At 47.5% G+C, this 21,564-nt stretch overlaps 1 protein-coding gene and 1 long non-coding RNA gene across 4 annotated transcripts in view; one reads left to right on the top strand and one right to left on the bottom strand.

The window, feature by feature from the left end:
* The window catches only part of Cd276 (CD276 molecule), a 36,590-nt gene extending 33,378 nt beyond the window's left edge, over positions 1 to 3,212 (bottom strand). The window contains exon 1 of one of the 2 annotated variants that reach the window (XM_045160808.1): positions 3,194 to 3,212. The gene's annotated coding sequence lies outside the window, so the exon portion shown is untranslated. Of the gene's footprint in view, positions 1 to 2,630; positions 2,660 to 3,193 lie in introns of those variants that run through there. The other variant, XM_045160809.1, reaches the window with a different exon arrangement.
* Positions 3,213 to 3,555: 343 nt separating this feature from the next.
* On the top strand, positions 3,556 to 6,262 carry LOC123464089. 2 transcript variants are annotated; one of them, XR_006639347.1, is made up of 3 exons: positions 3,562 to 3,616; positions 5,495 to 5,605; positions 5,945 to 6,262. It is a non-coding gene; the product is annotated as an uncharacterized LOC123464089 (long non-coding RNA). The 2 variants fall into 2 exon arrangements; XR_006639348.1 differs by lacking the exon at positions 5,495 to 5,605 and having other exon boundaries at positions 3,556 to 3,616.
* The last annotated feature ends 15,302 nt before the right edge of the window (positions 6,263 to 21,564 follow it).

Here is a 21,564-nt window from a genome sequence, read left to right as displayed (position 1 = left end):
GGGAGATTCCCACAAAAAGGTTTCGAGCAGTCCTCTCTAGAATATGGCCACAAACTCCCCAGAGGGCTGTTCTGAAAGGCCACCGCTTCTATAACTGTTCTGGGGACAAACATTCAAGCCTTCAGCCCAGCTGTCAGGCCTCTGAGCAAAATCTTAGGACACCAGGCCAACCTGTTCCCATCAGGTGCCAGGACAGAGCTAAAAGGGACAAGGATAGGGAGGAAAACTGGGTCAAAATCCTCCCCCTTTCTGACACTGAGGCTGGCATGAAGCCAGGCTTCTTCCCTCACAAGATGCAGGCTCTGCTCTCTCATAGCCAGAGTCCAGAGTGTACTTGGCAAGTACCCTGCAGGCAGGCAGAAGCTACCATGTGACCAAAGAAAGCATCACTAATGACACTTCAACAAGGGAAAAGCTGTCTCCCTAGAAAGCTCCTTTGCCTTATGACACTTTAATGCAAAAACCAATGATCACAAGTCTAACCCAGTCATGATGAAAGCTTTTTTTTTTTTTTGAAGACAACGTTTCTCGTAGTCCACACTTGCCTCTAACTTGCTACATAGCCAAAGATGACCTTGATTGAACTTCTGATCCTCCTGCCTCTACCTCCCCAGTGCTGGGATTATAAGCATGTGCCACCACACCCGCTCTATGTGATGCTGAAGATCTAACCCAGCGTTTTGTGCATGCTAGGTAACTACTCTACCAACTGAGCCATATCCTCTAAAAAATTTCATTAAGAGGGCTGGAGAGATGGCTTAGTGGTTAAGGCACTTGCCTGCAAAGCCAAAAGATCCAGGTTCGATTCCCCAGGACCCACGTAAGCCAGATGCACAAGGCAGCGCGTGCGCCTGGAGTTTGTTTGCTGCAGCTGGAGGCCCTGGTGCATCCATTGTCTATCTGCTTCTTTCTCTCTCTCTCTCAAATAAATAAATAATATTTCATTAAGAGCCAGGCGTGGTGGTGCACACCTTTAATTCCAGCACTCGGGAGGCAGAGGTAGGAGGATCACTGTGAGTTCAAGGATACCCTGAAATGACATAGTGAATTCCAGGTCAAGCTGGGCTAGATCCTACCAAAAAAAAAATCATTAACATCTGAACAGTCCACATCAGCTGATCACGATGTACGTATAATACACACGAAGGAGGAAGGCTTACATGGACAACAGCTAACCAAGGGTTAGCGCTGAACCTTGGGAACTGCAGCTATCAGGGAAATGCACACACCCAAAAAGACACTCCCATTCCCAAGGGGGGGTGGGGAATATGAGCCACCACTCCATACCCCAGCCCTGTACCCCAGCACACCATACAGCCAGCCCAGCCCATCAGTCAGGTTTAGATTTCAATTTCAAGTGTAGACTTCAACTGCCCTGGCCTCCAGGCTTGCCCACCTATTTTCAGATCACCAATCTACAAGGAAGGCTGCTGCCCAAACATTCGATTTCCAGGGATTTCTGGGAGGCCAGGGGGAATTAAGAGAGAACTCTCTTACAATGCAAGCAGCCTCATTACTCTCTAATAGAGAAAGCAACGCTACACGCATACTCATAAGGACCGAGGCATTAATTTAACCAAGGAATCAGACTCGCAGATTATCTACAATCGATGTGAGAGGAACAGTCCTCCACCGCCCCCCAACATACACACACACAAACCACACGCACCCACACAAACCTTCGCTTTACTATTTGCTTAATATTCCCCTATTATCGACAGATCCCATGTCTGAGTCATCTGTCACGCATTTCTCATTAGGGCAGGTTTGGCTTGGAAATAAATCCCTTTTCCTGCCAGTTCACTGCCTCAGGCTTCCAAACCAGCCAGTTGGCTAGCTAAGCCCCTGTTGAGGAAGGGACCTGGGGCACTGGACTCCATACCCTGTCCCTAGCTCCCAGCATCCTCCCACCGTCCTCTCCATCTCACTAACTCAGCCCCATCCCGGATTCCTCCAGCACACTCTAATCTTTTGGGGCCTCTAAGCTGTCCCTACCTCCAGTCATCGGCCCCCCTTCATCGGTCAGGGCCAAGCACAGAAGACCACCTAACCTTGCACTCCCCTCCCCCCCTGCAGCTCCCTCTCCTGGGAACTGGCAGTCGGAGCGCAGAGCTAGGAAAGAGACTGCTTTCCCTCCCAGCGCCAGCTAGCTGCTGCTTGCTTGAACGTCCAGAACCATGCACGCCGTGCAGATGCGCCTGCATCCCAGGCTCCACATTCACATGCACGGCCCTGCAGCCTCGAGGGGCGAAGGGGGTGCGTGGCGCGGTGGGTGGTGGTTTGGGCGGGGGGGGGAAGTATCTGCAGGTCCGACCTGGCCCTGCCCCCCCCCCCCATCTCAGGTAAAGAGAGGCCAGGCCAGGGCGCGGCGAATGCCAGCGAGCTGGTGGTGGGCCCTTGGAGCCGGAGCTGCGACCCCCGAGGTTCGGCTGGTTCCTGTGCACCCAGGCCGGACTCGAACCTGGGGCGGGCCGGTGTGTGTGTGTGTGTGTGTGTGTGTGTGTGTGTGTGTGTGTGTGTGTGTGTGGAGTGGGGGGGGGGTGTGGGTAAGCGGTGCCCCGCCGGGAAGGGCCGCGGGCTCCCGGCGCACACAAAAGGCCGCCCCACCCCGCGCCACGCAAGCAACTCACCGCTCCGCGCCGACTCCCGGGGACTCGGCGGGACCCAGATGCCGCCGCCGCCGCCGCCGCTGCCGCGAGGCCCGGGCGGGATGGGGGCCGGGGGCGGCCGGGCGCGCGAGGGGCGGAGCGGCCGGGAGGAAGCCGCGGGAAAAGGCCCGGAAAGGCCGCCCGGCGGCGCCCCCGAGGTCCCCGATTGGCCCCCCGCAGCGGCGAGTTTTGAGAGCCAGGCCTGAACCCGCCCTGCTGGCCAGGATCCGCCCCCGACCCCAGCCCGACCCTGGCTGGAGGAGACCCGGGGGGGCTGCAAGGGAGGAGGGCGGTGGAGGTGGAGGGGGTGGAGGTGGTGCGGGGGTCCACCGCTGATCTACTCGCCGCCCATCCCCCACTGCTCTGTGAAAGGGGGACAGGTGACCGGCCACTGACCACTCCCACCCTCCGGGCTGCTGGCTGGGATCCCAGATGCAGTCCGAGCGGTGCCCATCTCAAGACGGCGGGGCGAGCTGGCACCGAGGCTTGGAAAGGGTTAACTCGACCGCCAAGCCTCGAGAGCTGCTGGGAGCCTCTATAAATACCGTGTCGTGGGCGCCCGAGCCAACCGCAGGGCGGTTTTCCACTGAGATCGCTTTCCTCTTTCTCCTTCCACCCACCGCCACCCGGCCAGCCCCGCCCCCAGCCCCACGCTAGGCAGCCGGCCAGCCCAGGCTCCAAAGAGAGGGGAAGGGTTTCACACCCTCCCCTACCCCTCAAGGCCCCACTCCAGCCCCTACATCCTACCCGTGTTCACCCCCCCCATCCTCATCTCCCTGAGCTTTGTTGTCCTTTTTTAAAAGAAAAATAATTCTCTGATTCCTATTTATTTATTAGACAGACAGAGTGAGAACAGACGCACCAGGGCCTCTAGCCACTGCAAACGCACTCCAGACGCATGCGCCACCATGTGCATCTGGCTTAACCTGGGACCTGGAGAATCGAACCTGGGAGCTTAGCCTTCCCAGGTAAGCACCTTAACCGCTAATCTCTCCAGCCTGGTTTTGTCTTTGTTGAATCCAGCCTGGGACAAGAGATGGCGGGGGTGCGGTGGGGGGGGGGGTTGTTGGCATGGAAAGGGGACTGGGATTTACTGACATTCTCTCCCTACACCTGTGCTTGGATCTGTTTCTCCCCACACAGTTAAGAACAGCTGGAGTGGAGCGTAGGGGGGCTTCTGTGGGCCCCAGTGTAGGCAACATCCTTTCTGTGCTGGCCTCTTACATCTTCCCAGACTCCCTACTAAGTAGAGTATAGTATTCCCGTCCTGCGGATGAGAAAACCGAGTCTCAGAGGGATGAAGGGATAAAGGGACCTTGTACTCCTGCTAGTAACAGCAGCAATGTTGGAGAGGGGCTTAGGCGCTTAGGAAATATGCGGGAGCACATGTGGGTCCCTCTGCCCGCATCAGCCATTATTTGTTTTTAATATTTTATTTTTGAGCCCCGTGTGGTGGCACACGCCTTTAATCCCAGCACTAGGGAGGCAGAGATAGGAGGAACAAAGTGAGTTCGAGACCTCCCTAAGAATACATAGTAAATTCCAGGTCAGCCTGGAAAAAATTAATTAAATAAAAAATTATTTTTATTTGAGAGAGTGGCAGATAGAGAGAGAATGGGCACACTGGGGCCTCTAGCCACTGCAAACAAACTCCAGATGCATTCATAACTGTGCATCCGGCTTACATGAGTACTGGGGAATCAAACCTGCAAGGATATTCAGACACAAAGAGATACAGTATGCCAGGATACCCATCTATGAAGAGGCAGGATCCCCCACCCACAGCCTTCAATTTATAAGCAGGAGTCAAACTTAACTATTTCCATGTTTCGGAATATAAGTTTGACAGTGCCCATTAACCTCTGTAGACTCTGGACTCATCTATGCTGTACTTTCCCATCAGGCCCTGTCGAGTCTGGCACTGGCTCCACAGGCCTCAGCATGAGTAGCCCCCAGTAGGCCCAGAAAGCTGAGGGTGGAGCAAAACAGCACCCCCAAAGGACCCTAAAGGAATTGGTTATCTTTTCCTTTACCAAGAAATCAATGTACTTCATGATCTGTGGTGTGCTCTGTGACCTAGTGGGAAACACAAGGATTTATGGCCTGGTCAGGCAGGCACGGCTCCCCAGTGATGGATGGGGAAGGGACAGTGAGGGCCCTGTGTCCGAGGGAGACACTTCTCACACTTGCTCAATAGCACTGGGAAGGAAATGAGTGTCGCTGTCAGTGCTGGAAACAGAGAATGGAGAGGCCTGGACCCTCCTCCTCCTCCAGGAAAGGGCAGCCGCCTGGACAGGGCATAGATGGTGTTTCTGAAAGATCATCTCAGCCCAGACTCAGTGAGTTGGCAGCAGACACAGGCAGCTAGAGTGAATATTCCAGCTGGAGTTTCCCTGGTTCAGAGGATATTGGCCTGGTATCTCTGGGAAGTTGGCCATGGAGGTGGAAGGGGACTTCCCAGAGAGTCCTATTTGAACTGAATTTTTTAAAATATTTTTTAAATTTATTTATTTGGCAGAGAGAGAGAGGGAGAGAGAGAGAGAGAAATGGGTGCTCCAGGGCCTCCAGCCACTGCAAACGAACTCCAGATGCATGCGCCCCCTTGTGCATCTGGCTAACGTGGGTCCTGGGAATGGAACCTGTGTCCTTTAACTTCGCAGCTTAGCTGCTAAGCCATCCCTCTAGCCACAGAGAATCCTATTTGAATCAGAGACATTCAGGGTGGAGGGTGGTCTCCACACATTCCGTCTGTACAAGAGTACCCCTCTCCCCCTGCCTCTGCTTGCTGGACCAGCACTGAATTTGGTGATTCAAAGCAGTTCAACAGTTCATTTTTTTCCCTCAAGTGCCAAGGAGTTCACAAACTGTGATAGTTCATGTTGATGGCATGTAGAATCACCATGGAAACACATCTCTGGGCATGTCTGTAAGAGAGTTTCTACACTGGATTCATTGAGGTAGGAAGACCCACCCTTGGTGTGGACGCACCATTCCGTAGGGGTGGGGTCACAGAACGGATAAAAGGAGAGAGCTGGCTGAGCCCCAGCATTCTCTCCCCCCTCCCCGCGTGCACCCCACCTCTGACTGCAGATTAAGGAATGTACTGGCTGCCTCAAGCTCCCGCCACCATGCCTTCCCCTCCGTGGAAGACTGGGCCCTCAGTCTGTCAGCCTTCCTCCGTTAAGTTACTTGTGTCACAGCAATGAGGAAAGTAACTCATTCACAAAACTGATCCCGAAAGACTCAGATTGGAACAGCCCTTCCCCCACCTTTTCTTCTCCTTCCCCGTTCTGCAGGCAGCGTTCTCAGACTCGACGCACACAATCCTGAACCTATCGCCTGTCCCTGAAACCTGTATCTCCTCCTAGATAACCAAGGCCAAGCTGCTCTTCTCCCACCTCCTCACTGCCAGTATCCAGACAGGGGTGAGAGGAATGCCCCGGAACACCTCCACAGTCCATCCCTCTCCTGAAGACTCTATGCCTCTGCCCCCGTTCTCATCCGGGCCCTCACTCCCGCTGGCTTGTTGTGGGCCTCTTCACAGACTCTGGTGACCTTCATGCACTAGTCCACAGCTGCCAGAGATCTTTCTAAAATTAAAAAAAAAAAATCTCCCACAATGTTCCTTTTTTCATTTGAAGCCCTTTCATTGAAACCTAGTATAATCTAAGATTGATTTTCTTTTATTTATTTATTTATTTATTTATTTGAGAGCGACAGGCAAAGAGAGAGAGAATGGGCGCACCAGGGCCTCCAGCCACTGCAAACGAACTCCAGACGTGTGCGCCCCCTTGTGCATCTGGCTAATGTGGGTCCTGGGGAATCAAGCCTCGAACCGGGGTCCTTAGGCTTCACAGGCAAGCGCTTAACCGCTAAGCCATCTCTCCAGCCCTAAGATTGATTTTCTTCTTCCCTTCCAACAAAATGCAGGCTTTGGGCTGGAGAGATGGCTTAGTGGCTAAGGCATTTGCCTACAAAGCCAAAAGATCCTGGTTCAACTGCCCAGGACATATAAGCCAGATGCACAAAGGGGCGCATGCGTCTGGAGTTCGTTTGCAGTGGCTGGAGGCCCTGGCGCACCCATTCTCTCTCTCCCTCCCTCTTTCTCTCTGTCAAATTAATTAATTAAATATATTTCAATGCAGTTTTTGTTCAAAGTTCTATGCCTAATTTTATAAAAAGCATCCTCTTTCAGACTCCCTTGCAGCTAGAAGTGGTCACATCATCCAATCTGGCCAATAAGATGAAAGTGAAATTCTCAGGCTGGAAAGATGGCTTAGCGGTTAAGCACTTGCCTGTGAAGCCTGAGGGCCCCGGTTCGAGGCTCGATTCCCCAGGACCCACGTTAGCCAGATGCACAAGGGGGCGCACGCGTCTGGAGTTCGTTTGCAGTGACTGGAAGCCCTGGCGTGCCCATTATCTCTCTACCTGCCTCTTTCTCTGTCACTCTCAAATAACTAAATAAAATAAAATAAAAAATTAAAAAAGATGAAAGTGAAATTCTGATGCTGCCTAAGGGGAAATCTTGTTAAGAGTAGGCTTGCACGAAGTAAAAAAGCATGGGGGCTGGAGAGATGGCTCAGCGGTTAAGGTGCTTGCCTGTGGAGCCTAAGGACTCAGGTTCAATTCCCTAGTACCCACGTGAGCCAGGTGCACATGGTGGCGCATGCATCTGGAGTTTGTTTGCAGTGGCTAGAGGCCCTGGCATGTGCATTCTCCCTCTCTCTCTCTCTCTCTCTCCCTCTTTCTCTCTCTCTAATAAATAAATAAAAGTAAATACTACAAAAAGCATGGAAGTAGCTGGGTATGGTGGTGTATACCTTTAACCTCAGCTCTCTGGAAGCTGAGTTAGGAGGATCACTGAAGTATTTTAAATATTTATTCCTTTAAAAGCAGAGAGAAGGGGGCTGGAGAGGTGGCTTAGCACTTAAGGCATTTGCCTGAAAAGCCAAAAGACCTTGTTTCAATTCCCCAGGACCCATGTAAGCCAGATGCAGAAGGTAGCACATGCATCTGGAGTTTGTTTGCAGTGGCTGAAGGCCCTGGTGTGCCTGTTCTCTCTCTTTCTCTTCCTGTCTTTCTCTCTCTCAAATAAATAAATGATTTTTTTTAAAAAAAAAAAAAAAAAAAAAAGCAGAGAGAAGAATGAGAATGGATATGCCAGGGCCTCTTGCCCCAGCAAACAAACTCTAAATACATATACCACCACCCTGTGCATCTAGCTTTACATGGGTACTGAGGAACTAAACCCAGATTATCAGGCTTTCAAGCAAGCATATTTAACTGAGGAGCCATGTCTCCAGCCCCATCACTGAATTTGAGGCTAACCTGTGCTACAAAGTGAATTCCAGGTCAGTCTGGGCCAAAGTATGACCCTGCTTCCCAAAATCAAAATAAGGGCCTGTGGAGATGGCTTGGTGGATAAAGAGCTTGCTATGCAAGCATGAGTACCCAACTACTTAACCCCAGCACCCACATAAACAGCCAAAGGCTGGGACTGGGACTTGTAATGCCACCTACACCTATGGGCAAGGAGGGTGAAAGAGACAAGATAATTTGCAGGAAGCTGGGAGGCGGGGCAGCAAGCCTGGTATAAGCAGTGGTGAATTGGAGAGACCCTGCTTAAAAGGAGATAGAAGGAGAAAATGGACATCCGAAAGTTGATGTCAGACCTCCACAGGCACAACGTGGCTTATGAGCACCATCACTCACAGCATGAACACACATAAATAAATATTAATTTGTGGGCTGGAGAGATGTCTCAACAGTTAAAGTGCTTGCCTGCAAAGCCTAAGGACCAAATTTTGATTTCCCAGAACCCATGTAAGCCAGATGCACGTGGTCCTGGCATGCCTAATCTCTTTTTTTCCCCCTCTCATAAATAAAGTAAAATTTAAAAATACTAAATTATTAAAAACCCAAAAGCAAGCATGGAAATACCTAAACAGTTTCAAGAAGGATCACCATATCGTCCCATAATTCCACTTCAGAGTAAATTGTACAAACTGGAAGAGGAGTCTCAAAGTGACGTCACTATACACATGTTCACAGCAGCGTAATTCACAATTTCCAGAAGCAAACCTAACTTCCACTGAGGGATGAATGGTGTTGCAATCAGGTTCGTATTGCTGGTAGAACACCTAAGTTTATGGGGGACACCTGAATCAAGCCACCACATTCCACCCCTGGGCCCCATAAACTGATAACCATCGGTAATATAAAATACAATGCATTCAGTCCATCATTAAAAGTCCCCATAGTTTTTATCAATCCTAATGATGTTCAAACATCCCCATAATCCAAGATCTTTTAACTGAGCTGTATAAAAAAATCCCCCCAAGCCCCATAATGGTACAGAATAAACATTCACACTGCAAAAGGTGGCATTGGGCATAGCAAAGAAATATTCAACCAATACAAGATTTTAACAGGGCAAGCATCAAAATCTGTAGCTCCAAGTCCAATGATTCTAGTCAGTGACAAGTCTGTAAGTCCGATCATTCTAACCAGCAACAAGTCTCTGGAATTCCAGTTCCACCCTTCCAGCTAGGCTACTCACAGTCCTAGAAAACTTCATCCTGGCCAGCAGCTCTCCTTGGCAGCCATTTCATGGTCTCGGCATCTCCAATGGGTCGCCACAGCAATCCACAGTTCATCTTCATGGCTCCATTGGGTCTCCATGCAGGCAACCAGCAAACCTGCTTCACACTGCCCATGGTCATTTCCAAAACACATGACTGCATTGCAAACTCAATGGCCCTCTCTTTCCTGCATTACTTATACTCCATACTACCAGGTGGGGTGCCAATTTGTTAATCCAGGGGGAGAATAAAGCATAATTTGAAGAACAGGACACTCCTTGAACACTCAGGCCCCTTCAAAAGAGTCTACATTCCTCCTGTTGCCCCAGCGCAGATCAGCGGCCCAATCTCAATGGTTGTAATCTCTCAATTGCAGCTGAATGGGCAACAGTTCACCCAAAGATTTTTCTTTCTGTGCCATATCCCTGTGCTCACACCAGTCTGTTTCTACGCAGAGCAACCCTGCACAACTTCTCAGGACATGGGCATAACAGCAAGCTTCTCACACAAACTGTTTCTAGCCCAGTCCAGGCAAAGCTCTTTCTCACCTTCATAAGCCAAACCTCACAGTCCATAGTTCTTACTGCATTAAAGTCTTTCAACTCTGACGAGAACAGTCTATCAAGCTGTACTTATAGCACTGCAAGGCATCTCTTAGACCAAGTTTTCAAATCCTTCTACATTCTTCTTGAAAATAAGCTCCAAAAAGCCAAAGCCACAGAGTCAGGTATCTATCAGCAACCCCACTCCTTGGTACCACTTTATTGTTGCATTCATGTTTACATTGCTGGTAGAAATCACCCAACCAAGAGCAGCTTGTGAGGGAAAAAGAGGTTTATTTTGGCTTACAAACTTGAGGGGGAAGCTCCATGATGGTGGAGAAAATGATGACATGAGCAAAGGGTGGACGTCACCCCCTGGCCAACATAAGGTGGACAATAGCAACAGGAGAGTGTGCCAAGCACTGGCAAGGGGACACTGGCTATAACACTCATAAGCCCACCCCCAATAACACACTGCCTCCAGGAGGCGCCAATTCCCAAATCTCCATCAGTTGGAAATTTAGCACCCAGAACACCTAAATTTACAGGGGACACCTGAATCAAACCACTACAAATGGTAAGCAAGATATGCAAATTACATGCAATAGAACTTCCTTTTTATTTATTGATTGATTTATCTTTGTTTTTTAAGGATGGCTCTCATTCTAGCCCAGGCTGACCTGGAATTTACCATATAATTTCAGGCTGGCCTCAAACTCACAGAGATGCTCCTACCTCAGCCTCCCAAGCGCTGGCACTAAAGGCATGCACCACCACACTCGGCCTGGAATCTCCTTAATACTTTCCTCAGATAATTTAGTTTAGACCTGGAATGTCCCTTGCATTAAAGGTTTAAGCAGCCACCTTGCACTATTGGAAGGTTATGGAATCCTTAAGACATGGATCTAGGGAGAAGTCTTACAGTCATTGGAGGATTACCATTGAAAGGGATAGAGGGCTTCTAGTCTATTTATCATTCATTTCATGCACTGTCCTCCACCTCTGTGATATGGTGGCCACAACAGCCCCAAAATCAATGGGACCAACTATGAACTGAAACCTCCAAAACTATGAGCCAAAGTAATCATGCATCTCAGGCTGGCCTCAAACTCCTGATCCTCCTGCCTCAAACTCTCAATTGCACGTGCCACCATACCTGGCAGCCTGTTTCTTTTTATAGGTTACCTTATTTGTTACACTAATGGAAGGCTAATACACCAAAGCAGATATCATGAGCTCCTTGTAAAATTCAGGGATGATGTCCATTGGCTTTGTGTGACATATAAAATGAAAAGTATTCCCCTCATCTATCTATTTATTTATTTTTATGTTTTTTTCATTTATTTACTAGAGAAAGAAGAGAGAAGCAGAGAGAAAAGGGCAGGTAGAGAGAGAAATGGGCACGTCAGGATCTCCAGTCGCTACAAGCCTAACTCCAGACACATGTACCACCTTGTGCATCTGGCTAACGTGGGTCCTGGGCCATCAAACCTAGATCCTCTGGCTTTGCAGGCAAGTGCCTTAACCACTAAAGAGTCATCTCTTAATCCCTCATGTATTTACATTTATTTTTTATTTATTTGCAAGCAGAGAGAGATAGAGAAAGACAGAGAGAATGGACATGCCAGGGTCCCCAGCCACTGCGATGGAACTCCAGATACATGTGCCACTTTGTGCATCTGGCTTTATGTGGGTACTAGGGAATCAAACCCAGGTCATTAGGCTTTGCAGGCAAACACCTTAACCACAGGGCCATTTTTCCAGACCCCTGGCCACTCATGTATCTAAATTCACTTAAACAAGCCAGGTTCCTTTGCCTAGTTTAATGGTAGGGGCTATGGAGATGTCTCTGGCTCTTTGGAACAGCTAAGCAGCCATCTTGAGGAAGCAGCATGAGAAACTGGGATACCTCACTTGGGAATGATTCTCAGAAATCTATTCATCTTATCTGCTTTCATAAGAAAGAAAAATCAATTCTTGGCAATGCCAGGGCTTAAGGCTCCATTTGGGCATTTTCTTCAAGATCGTCGAATAGTTACCTAATATCTTGGCACTGGCCTCCCTCAGCTCAGCCTGGAGTTGTTTGCATTTCAGGCCCCAAGTTCTTGAAGTCTTGGCAAGGGCCCCCACCCCACCCTGTCCACTCATTTAGGGCTCACAGGACTGCCTCCCAGGGTCAATCCACCAAGCCCAGACTGAGGCAACCACATTTCCCCAAATGAGCGAGCCCAGCGCATTGGAATACGGTTGAAGACGTTTTCTATTAACCATGGTGAATTCCTACTCTCCAGATTCCTCTTCCTGGGATTTGGGTCTCGGAACAAGCTTCGAGTGTCTAGATCCAAATACTTCCAGCTGCAAAATAACAGGAGCAGCCTAAGAAAAGAAAACTATCTAAGAAGGCTCACCCAAGAGCACCCCACCCCAACACATCCACTACAAAGCAATGAAATACAGCCAAGTTTCTAGATGTTTCAAGATGTCTCCCTCTGACTCACTAGCTCCTCCTCTTCCCTGTCCCCTCTCCCATCTGCAGGTGAACCTTCAACACCCCCCTTTCTCTCTCTTGCCTATCCCTTCTCCCGAGTCGATGACATTTACAATACCAGGACTCTATCTCAGAGTTTAGTTTTGTCTGCTGGAGATCCAGGACATTCTCCAAATCAGAGGGCTGGGACAGAGCTTAACGAACAAAAGAACGGAATCAAATAAAGTCCACGTCACTGTGCAGGGGTGAAGCTTCCGTCTTCCTGGGAGCCATTTGTGTCTCGTGGCTTTGTGTGTGACTAATTGAGTTAGTCAAAAAACGGGCTCTGCACTTGTGCTGACCAGGAAGTGAGCGAGCATCTCCCTCACGTTTGGGCCTCGCTTACTTCACTCTAGTCCTGATCCTGCTCATGGGTTTGGCCCATGATAAGTTCTGAGAAGTCAGTACAGGCCAGAACAAGTATGGATTTCAACTAGAAAATGAGAAGATGGGCCCCTGACTTTGAGAACAAGGGGTCCAGCCTGTGAAGCCATGGGGTAAACCACAGGAAACCTACAAACCCTCTCTCAATCCAGGTACTGAATCTTTGGTACTAATATTGCTGGGCTTTGGTGTTATGAGGTTCCTTTGTGGTCATGTGTTATCAGATAAGGTTGAGACACTGTCCCTGGGCATCTTTGGGGTCTTTTAGCACAATTGTGTTCATTAATGGAGGGTTTGGGCTGCCCCAGCAAGGAGGAAAATTGTTTTCAGTTTTCCCTAATGGAATACTCTTAACCTGCCAATCCTCACATAATTCCCCTCCCACCTGCCTTGTCCCTCAGCAGTGGGTTTTTAAATATTTTATTTTATTTTATTTATCTATTTGAGAGATTGTCAGAAAGAGAGAGATTGGGTGCACCAGGGGCTCCAGGCACTGCAAACGAACTCCAGACACATGTGCTACCTTGTGCTTCTGGCTTTGTGGATACTGGGGAATTGACCCTGGTACCTTAGGCTTCACAGGCAAGTGCCTTAACTGCTAAGCCATCTCTCCAGCCCCAGCAGTGGGGCTTTATGTCCACTGGCTGATATCACCTTAGGTTACTACATCCAATGTGGGTGTTATTATTATTATTAATTTGTTATCGCTAAACTGCTTCTTCCATTTTTATGGTTTGCAGTTGAGAATACAACCCCTTGTTTGTTTTCTTAAAACAGGACTTAAGGCACAATAACGTACTTGACTCCACTTTCCTCATTCCCCATGAGATCATCACATTCTTTTATCATTACTATTATTTATTTGAGAGAGAGAGAGCATGCCAGCACCCCCAGCCACTGCAAATGAAATCCAGACACGTGCATCCCCTTGTGCACATGTGCGATATTGCGCATTTATGTCACTGTAAATCTGGCTTATGTGGGATCTGGAGATTCGAACATGAGTTCTTAGGCTTCGCAGGTGAGCACCCTAACCGCTAAGCCATCTCCCCAGCCCCATCACAAACATTCTTAAGGCCAGTAATGCAACAGCCCACAGGTAAGCAGTGGGTCTCCGGCTTCCATAGGGAGAACTCTGGCAGTGTCAGATTTTCCTACCGTGACCTCAGAAAGTCCCCAGTCAGCACTGGGGGTGTAGACCAGTCGGTAAAGTGCTTGCATGAAGCCCTGGGCTCAATCCCCAACGCCTCATAAAGCCAAGCATGGTGGTGCTCGTCTGTAATCCCAACACTCAGGAGGTGAAGGCAGGAAGATCCAAAACTCAAGGTCAGACTTTACTGTACAGCAAGTTCAGTGCAAGCCTAGACTCTGTCTCATGAAAGAAAAACAAAACCAATCAACTCTTCAACGTGCTCTTGGGGTCCACATTGCTGTCACTGTGTGGCCTTCTCCATTACCCCCATCACCTCCCATCCCACTTCCCTCACTGGCGGCCTCACCAAATAAACAAATGCACACTCTTCCAGGCAAATCCACTTTCTTCCTAGTACTCAAGATACTAATGCCGGGCTGGAGAGATGGCTTAGCGGTTAAGCGCTTGCCTGTGAAGCCTAAGGACCCCGGTTCGAGGCTCGGTTCCCCAGGTCCCACGTTAGCCAGATGCACAAGGGGGCGCACGCGTCTGGAGTTTGTTTGCAGAGGCTGGAAGCCCTGGCGCACCCATTCTCTCTCTCTCCCTCTATCTGTCTTTCTCTCTGTGTCTGTTGCTCTCAAATAAAAAAATAAATAATTAAAAAAAAAAAGATACTAATGCCAACTTTAGCTAGTCTCTGTTCAGATAAGCGCTGTTGGGGTTGCTTGTCCCACGATATTCATGTCACATATCTTCTGGCTGTTTTTTGTTTTGTTTTTTTTTTGAGACAGGGTCTCAGTATATATCTGTATGTGTGGAGAGAGAGAGAGAGATAACTTAGTGAGTACTTGCTATGCAATCATGAGTTTGGATCCACAGCACCATGTGAAAGCCAGGTGTGGAGGCATATGACTAAATCCCAGTACTGGGGCAGCAGAGACAAGAGGTTGTCCCTGAGGCTTGCTGACTAGCTAATATAGCTCAATTAGTGAGCTCCAGATTCAGGAAGACACTGTCTCAAAAATTTACAGGGAGGGCTGGAGAGATGGCTTAGCGGTTAAGCGCTTGCCTGTGAAGCCTAAGGACCCTGGTTCAAGGCTCGGTTCCCCAGGTCCCACGTTAGCCAGATGCACAAGGGGGCGCACGCGTCTGGAGTTCGTTTGCAGAGGCTGGAAGCCCTGGCGCACCCATTCTCTCTCTCTCCCTCTATCTGTCTTTCTCCCTGTGTCTGTCACTCTCAAATAAATAAATAAAAAATGAACAAAAAATTTAAAAAAAAATTTACAGGGATGGGCTGGAGACGTGACTTAGCAGTTAAGGCACTTGCCTGTGAAGTCTAAGGATCCAGGTTTGATTCCCCAAGACCCACATAAACCAGATGCACATGGTGGTGCATGCATCTAGAGATCATTTGCAGTAGCTAGAGGCCCTGGTGTGCCCATTCTCTCTCTCTCTCTCTCAAATAAATAACTAAATAAAAATAATTTTTTTTTTAAATAAGGGGGTGAGAACAATCGAGGAAGACACCTGAATAAGAAGCAGTGTAGCCTGCCTCATGGACAAGCGACTTGCGAAGCCCACTTGTTTCCAACTTTCCAAGTTTACTTCCAATTTCCTTCCCTTTCCAAGCTCTTACCAACAAGCTTGACTTGGGCTCTTGCTCCCTTGAGTCCCCTAGTGGTGATAAGTGGAAGTGCAGCTAAGAGTTCTTTCTCCCCCATGTAAACACTCAGGTTCCTCAAACTTGACTCTCAGAAAAGAACATTTGCTTCTAGAACGCTTCTCTCTCTAGCTTTTCCTTTCAGGTCACCAGTTGTTCTTCTAGTTTCTTATGCTGTCTTATTCTCTCCTTGGCCCCTTAATACTAGTGGACCCCAGAAATTAGTACTTCTATTTCCCCCACCTCTGGGGCTTTGGCCATCCCCCTGCCACTACGCCTTGTCGTCCCATCGGGTGGATTGGATTTCAACGAAATCTGCACGATGAGATGTGTCTTACTCAAATCTCCAACATCTCCACTTGTCTCAAAGAACGTTTCCACACTCACCCCCACCCACCCCACGTCCAACAAAACAAAAAGATAGGGTCTCACTCTAGCCCAGGCTGACCTGGAATTCACTATGGAGTCTCAGGGTGACTTCGAACTCAAGGCGATCCTCCTACCTCTGCCTCCCAAGTGCTGGGATTAAAGACGTGCACCACCATGCCTGGCTCAACGTCTATATTCTTAATTATTTGATAGAGATATCGAGAAAGAAAGAGAGGATATGGAAACACCAGAGCCTCTTGCCACTGCAAATGAACTTACTCCAGACTCACGCAGCATTCTGAGTCTGTCTTTACATGGGTACTTGAGAATCGAGCCTGGGCGTGTAGGCTTGCAAGCAAGTGCCTGTAACCATTGAGCCAATCTCCCCAGACCTCACAGCATGGGTTTTGCACAGTAATAAAAGATGACAGTTTGGAGTAGCGATAAACACACCACCTTTCCCCACCTCTGCCTTTTTATTGCGGGGGGGGGGGCGGACTTTGCATGTAAGATCAACATGTTGGGTTTGGAGAGACGGCTTAGCAGTTAAGGTGCATGCTTGTTTCAATTCTCTCGGTCCCACAAAAGCCAGATGGACATGGTGGCATTTGCGTCTGGAGTCCATTTGCAATGGCTAAAGGCCCTGACACACCCATTCTCCCTCTCTCTGTCTCTCTCCCTCTCTCTTTGTCTCTAATAAATAAATAAAAATAAATATTTAAAGAAATACTTTTTAAAAAGATCAACATGTTAGGCAGTGGGAAAATACTGGATTAAAGTGCTCTCTGTAATGTTTTGCAAGGTTTTTAACACTAGGAAAAAGAAGATGGTAACAAGCACTGATTCCAGTTGACTGCATTTGAGATAAAGCTCATAAAAAAAAAAAAAATGGTGCCAGGCATGGCAGCACACGCCTTCAATTTTAGCACTTAGGAGGCAGAAGTAAGAGGATCACTGTGAGTTCGAGGCCAGCCTGAGACTACACAGTGAATTCCAGGTCAGCCTGGGCTAGAGCAAGACTTCACCTCAAAAAACCCCCAAAATAAAAAATAAGTAACTAAAAAGTAAAAAAAAAAAAAAAAAAAAAAAGGCAAGTTTCCCAGAAGGAATAGAAGGAAAGCAATCAAAAATTGAGGTCTTGCACAGTTGGAAGTAAAAACTATTGCTTAACCCCAAGAGGGGCTTTGAAGGACAAAGACCAATTAAAATTTCAGCCTTTTCACAAGGAGCAAATCAAGTTTATGGTCATTATATCCATTGATTAAAAACCTCTGAGGAGGGCTGGCGAGATGGCTTAGCAGTTAAGGCATTTGCCTGCAAAGCCAAAGGATCCCAGTTCAACTCTCCAGGACCCACGCAAACCAGATGCACAAGGTGGTGCGTGTGTCTGGAGTTCATTTACAGTGGCTAGAGGCCCTGATGTGCCTGTTCTCTCTCTCTTTCTCTCTCCTTCTTTTTCTCAAATAAATAAATAAAATAAAATAAAATTTAAAAACCTCTGAGGATTGGAGAGCTGGCTTAGTGGTTAAGATGCTTGTCTGTAGAGCCTAATAACCCAGGTTTGATTCCCTAGTACCTATACAAAGCCAGATGCACAAAGTGGCATGCATCTGGAGTTCATTTGCAGTGGCAGGAGGCCCCAGAGCACGCATGCTCACTCTCTCTCTCTCTTTATTTTATTTTATTTTTTTTTGGTTCTTCGAGGTAGGGTCTCACTCTAGCCCAGGCTGGCCTGGAATTCACTATGGAGTCTCAGGGTGGTCTCAAACTCACGGCGATCCTCCTACCTCTGCCTCCCAAGTGCTGGGGTTAAAGGAGTGCACCACCACAGCCGGCTCTCATACTCACTCTCTTTTGGCCTGCCTCTTTCTGTCTCTCCTTCAAATAAATAAAAACATTAATAAGAAAGAATATTTTAAAATTTAACTACATAAGAAGGTGATGAAGGTTTTTGAGTGTTGGGGACTATAGTAATTCCTTTCCTGTCACTGTGACCAAACGCCTGACAGGTAGCAACTTAAAGGGAAGAGAGGCTTGGTTTAGTTTCAGGGAACACAGTGGCCATGGGGGAGAAGGGATGACAGTGGGTGGCTCCATCCTTAGTGGCACGAGAATGAGTCTCAACTCTCCACAGCTTGGCAGATCAGGAAGCAGAGAGAACAGGACTGGAAATGGGGAGCAGGACTATAACCCTCAGGGGCTCACCCCCAGGGACTCACTTTTACCAGCCAGTACCCCAAACCTCCCGGAAACAGCACTACCGGCTGAGGACCAAGTGTTGAGACACGTGAACACACGGGGGTGGGGGAGGGTGGCATTTCACAAGACCATCACAGATACCAGAGAATTTGTTATCTGCAAAATTTTTAAAAATGTAAGATAAGAAAAAAATTGTGATGCTTTGAGTGTCATATTGACCTGAAGGCCCTAACCATCAATGGGCAGGAAATGTGGGCTGAGGCCTTTGTCAGCTAATATGTACATAGAAGAAAGAAAGTCCCACCTTGGATAATGTAGAAAAGAAGATGAGTGTTGTGCACCCAGGAAAGATTAGGCTGAAGCAAGGAACATGTTATGTGCATCCCATGCAGAGGAAGGAGAAGACCGTGGTCTCCCACAGACAACTCGCCTGAGTAGTGAGAGAGTGGGTGTCTTGTCCAATCAATCCTCCCTCCCTCCCTTTCTTCCTTCCTTCCTTCCTTCCTTCCTTCCTTCCTTCCTTCCTTCCTTCCTTCCTTCCTTCTTTCCTTCCTTTCTTCCATCCATCCTTTTCTTTCTTTCTCTTCATTTTTTTTTTTTTTTTAGTTTTTCAAGTTAGGGTCTCACTCTGGCCCAGGCTGACCTGGAATTCACTATGGAGACTCAGGGTGGCCTCGAACTCACGGCGATCCTACCTCTGTCTCCTGAGTGCTGGGATTAAAGGCATGCACCACCATGCCTGGCTCATCTTTTTTTAAATGTGTTTATTTGAGAAACAGAGGGTCAGAAAGAGAGAAACAGAGATAATGGGCACATCAGTCCCCCCCACCCCAGCGGTTGCAAACAAACTCCAGATGCATGCGCCACCTTGTGCATCTGGCTTACGTGGGTCCTGGGGAATTGAACCTGGGTCCTTTGGCTCCACAGTCAAGTGTCTTAACTGCTAAGCCATCCCTCCAGCTCTTGCCTTCTCTGTCTTATTGTGTTGATGTTCTTTTTGAGAATGAATCTCATTATGTAACTCAAGCTGGCCTTGAACTTGCAGTGACCCTCCTGCCCTAGCAGAGAATGATGGGTTTTTGTTGTGTTTTGTCTTAATGTTTTTTTTCTTTTTTGGGGACAGGGTCTCACTGTGTAGTGTACGCTCATCTCAGACTCATAGTGACCTTCCTGTCGCAGTCTCCAAAGTGCTGGAGTTAAAGGTGTGAGGTACTATGCCTGGCTTGGTAATGTAGGTTTTGGGGTTTTTGTTTTTGGTAGGGGAAATGATAAACAGCAAATTGAGTATGTGTTGACCTAAAAGACAGACAATGGTTATAAATAATGTTGCCAGCCAATATTTTCAGTCCTTTCCTTTCTGGATACATAGTAGTTCGGCAGTTAAGGCGCTTGCCTGCAAAGCCTAAGAACCCAGGTTTGACGTCCCAGAACCCATGTAAGCCAGATGCGCATGGTGGTGCATGCATCTGGAGTTCATTATTTGTGGTGGCTAGAGGCCTTGGCACATTCTCTCTCCCTCTCTCTCTCTCTCTGTGAAATAAATAAATAAAAATAAAATATTTTTGAAGTATTAACTGGAAATCCAAATCACAATCTTTTTTCCTTTTTTAAATTATTTATTTATTTGAGAGAGAGGGAAAGAGGCAGATGGAGAGAGTGAGAGAATGGGCACGCTGGGTCCCCTATCCATGGCAAATGAACTCCAGGCACATGTGCTACCTTGTGCATCTCGCTTACACAGGTGCTGGGGAAATCAAACCTGGGTCCTTTGGCTTTGCAGACAAGCACCTTGACTGCTAAGCCATCTCTCCAACCCCAAAGCACAATCTTAACTTAGAAAGGCAGCAAGACCAGGCTTTTAGACACATATATTAAAAATTAAAATACATACACAAAGCCAAAATACTTTCATCTTGTGAGGAGAACAATAGTTGGGATGCTACATATCAAAGAAAAAAGATTTCCCAGTGCTCACAAAGATGGTAATGAACACTGTTTAAGGGGTGCCATGGTATAACACTCAGAGGAGCCAGTACAATGGATCCAGGGAAAGTTCCAGGCCACCCTGAGACTATATAGTGAATTCCAGGTCAGCCTGGACTAGAGCAAGATGCTACCTCAAACAAAACAACAACAACACCTCCCCCCTCAAAAAAAAACCCATAAATCCAATCTGAGAGCGAAACCACTACCAGTCAGAAAATACCAAAAAGCAGCAAGCAGGGAGTCCACCAGAGCTCAGACCCCCCTGCATACTTTTGGACTGGAATTCAGATTCCATCACTTGGGACGTAGAGAAAAGAGAATTAGAAGTTCAAGGTCATCTCCTTTTGAAGCACCCCTCCCCACACAATGCTGTATTTTATCTATTTATTTGTTTATTTATTTGAAAGGAGACATAGAAAAAGAGAATGTGGATATGTTAGGGCCTCTAGCCACTGAAAATGAACAGACCCCGTTTTGTACACCCAGCTTTACGTGGGTTCTGGGGAGTCAAATTTCTTAGGCTTTGCAGCAAGTTGCTCAGAACTAAACCATCTCTCCAGCACCCCACCCCCAAATCTAAAAGTCAGCTCCACTCTTGCTAAAATAACAAGCCTTAGTTCTTATTCTCAGAGCCCCTGGATAGCCTTTTCTTAGGGAGATGTTAACTGGGAAAACAGACATTGACTCACAGGACCCATAGGAAATGCAGACCATCAACATGGTTTCTCTTTTGTAAATATAAAACAGCAAATATAGACTACTGCACAGTCAAATAAAAGAAAAAGGTCACGTTAAAAATTTTTTTTTAAGTTCTGGCCCAAGAAAAATAAAGAATACAGAGAACAGAAAACTTTTACACTCTATTTCCAGAGAGATGTTTAAGTTTTAAAGTGATAACATCGTCATGACATACAGATTGTTATGACAAATGACCAATAGTGGAGTGAGAAATTACTTTTAGAATTTCAAATATGATTATTGAAGTTCGAAATGGAATAAAGAATTAGCAGGTAAAGGCAATCTCTTAGAACATACAGCAGAAAATAAAAATAAAATAAAATAAAATAAATGCTTGTGTGGGAGAAGATAACAAAATACAGAATCATTCCAGAAAGTCAAGCTTTCATAAAGAAAGAAAGAAAGAAAAAGAACATAGAATATCAAGATTCAGGGACTAGGGAGATGGCTCAGCAGTTAAAGGCACTTGCTTACAAAGCCTGTGGTCTGGGTTAAATTCCCTGATGCACAAAGCCAGATGCACAAAGTGGCACAAGCATCAGTTTGTTTGCAGTTGGCAGCAAGAGACCCTGGGACACCCATACACACACACACACACACACACGCGCGCGCACACACGCGCGCGCACACACACACACACACACACACACACACACAGCCAAATAAATATATTTTATTTATTTACTTATGAGAGAGAGAATGGGTACACCAGGACCCCTAACCACTGCAAACAAACTTCAGACACATGTGCCACCATGTGCATCTGGCTTACCTGGGTTCTAGGGAATCGAATCTGGG

Source organism: Jaculus jaculus, chromosome 10, assembly GCF_020740685.1.
Source record: "Jaculus jaculus isolate mJacJac1 chromosome 10, mJacJac1.mat.Y.cur, whole genome shotgun sequence".
NCBI lineage: Eukaryota > Metazoa > Chordata > Mammalia > Rodentia > Dipodidae > Jaculus > Jaculus jaculus.
Note: the sequence above shows the minus strand (reverse complement) of the source record. Positions and strands in the feature narration are given on the sequence as shown.